Source organism: Chrysochloris asiatica, unplaced genomic scaffold, assembly GCF_000296735.1.
Source record: "Chrysochloris asiatica unplaced genomic scaffold, ChrAsi1.0 scaffold00051, whole genome shotgun sequence".
NCBI lineage: Eukaryota > Metazoa > Chordata > Mammalia > Afrosoricida > Chrysochloridae > Chrysochloris > Chrysochloris asiatica.
Genome location: NW_006408569.1, coordinates 18,559,804 through 18,561,807, shown reverse-complemented (window position 1 = coordinate 18,561,807; position 2,004 = coordinate 18,559,804). Strand labels below are relative to the sequence as shown.

The 2,004-nt window shown below is 40.4% G+C and overlaps 1 pseudogene; it reads right to left on the bottom strand.

Annotated features, from left to right (window-relative positions):
- The window catches only part of LOC102828786, a 21,705-nt pseudogene extending 20,866 nt beyond the window's left edge, over positions 1-839 (bottom strand).
- Positions 840-2,004: the final 1,165 nt, after the last annotated feature.

The window sequence follows — 2,004 nt, the reverse complement described above, 5'->3', positions numbered from 1 at the left end:
TGTGTGTGTGTGTGTGTGTGTTAAGTGCCGTTGAGTCAATTCTGACCCATAGCAACCCTATATAGGATTCCCAAGGAGCAGCTGATAAGCTTGAACCACCGACCTTGCAGTTCCAACAAGTTTGCAGTCTGACGCATTAACCCACAGCACCACACAACATCATATGTGTTTTTCAGGGCTGCCAATATATCCTCATGTATGATGTTCTCTAGCCCCACACTGTTGACCGCAGGATTTTGTCCCTAATCTGACATCTCCCATCCTTGTGGGAACCCCTATCTTCTATTATCTTCATTATGATCTCTGTGGATGTACTGGTTCCCTACACCCTCTGCAGTGCTGAAGTCAATATTTTAGGCCCTTTGATGAACTACATCTCCATGATCTTCTCACCTGGGGCCTTCGGGTGCATGACATAAAGGCAAATAATGGAGCCTAACTCTTTGAGGTTCTCCATCACCACTGAATGGGTCACCTCCTGCACATCCACTTCATTTACTAAGAGGATACAGGATACTGTGATTGACCCTGAGGCAGTAGTCTTGTCATGAATAATCTTGGTGATAAAAAATGGATGTGTTATCACCAGTGTAGGGGTTTTCAGTGTCACTTAAGATGCTGAAGCTTAGACCTAAGGTACCCCTTTTCCAATGTGATTTCCTCATATTCCATACCCCCATCAGTCCCATTTACATATCCAGGGACTTACAGAGTGTCTGTTGGCAATCACAGGGCATAATTGGCATGGTTGAGGAGGTGGGGCAGGCTTTACTCCCAAGGGGTTATGTCTTCTCTTGGTAGCGTTATTTCTTGGTTGTCATTATACAGAGACAGTCCATGTAGGGGATCTGGCTGTTATGGCAGATAAATAACTCTGACTTTATTGGAGTTTCATTCCTCCCCTCCATGGTTTCTCACCCTGCCCCCTCACACTCCACTTTTGCAAGTGGGAAGATTGGGGGAAGGGCTGAGATGGGAAGGAAGAAGCTAGAGAAGAGAAGATCAGGGGAATCTGGGAAGGAAAGGAAAGGGCCCTTAAAGGAGCCCCCCAACAGAGGCTAGGGGGCTTGGGAAGCATACTTGATTATCTCCTGATAAAGGGTTGGGAAAGTGAGGCTGGCAGCCCAGGGTTCAGGCGTTGAGAGATGAGCTGGCCTGGGGGAGCTGAAATGGATTTCAGGGATCCGCAATGTACCATCATTATTATCTATCCAACTAATATTCACTGACTACTCACTATATGACCGACTTTTGGTAAGTATCTAATATACACAAATGAGAAAGATACATTCTCTGCCCTTCAATAGCTTGAATGGCACTTGTCTCATACTGAGCTTGAAATCAGGCCCATAACAAAGCTTCTGCCACTTGAGGTTGAATATCTAGTTCCAAATTTTTGCAGTTAATACACACACAAGGCCTTATTAAAATTGCATTTGCTGTTAGGCTAGTGTTACACCATTCTTTACTTATAAAATGGAATATTTTAAGTGTATTATAGCATTTTATAAATTTTGGCAGAATTTCATCATGATGACTTCAATCCATCATTTGAACTGAAAGTTTTATACTTTAAATTCAATCTTTAAATTCAATGTATTGTCGAAAACTGCAATGTAGCAAGTCTCCCTTGTGTATTTATCCAAGTTATTGAAAATTTTGAATAAAAGAGAAACACAGACCAAGTTCTAAATTTAAGTCAAAACTTAATATTCAGTATTCTCAATTCTTACTTGACTCAATGGCAACTAACAACAATACTTTTGGTGTAGTCATGGACCTGTAAATCCTTCAAAACACATAATTTTTCTCTATATAATATCATAACATCTAGCAAAATGCTTTTTACTTAGCTGAAAAGTAAAAAGAAAAAAAATTACTGAATGAGAAGATACAAAGTGGAAGATTAGGCAGATATACTACATAGATACATTAGAACAATGACCCAACAAACCAAGTGAAACAAATAAAGATGACAATTCTGGAAATGTGTGCTTAAAAGAA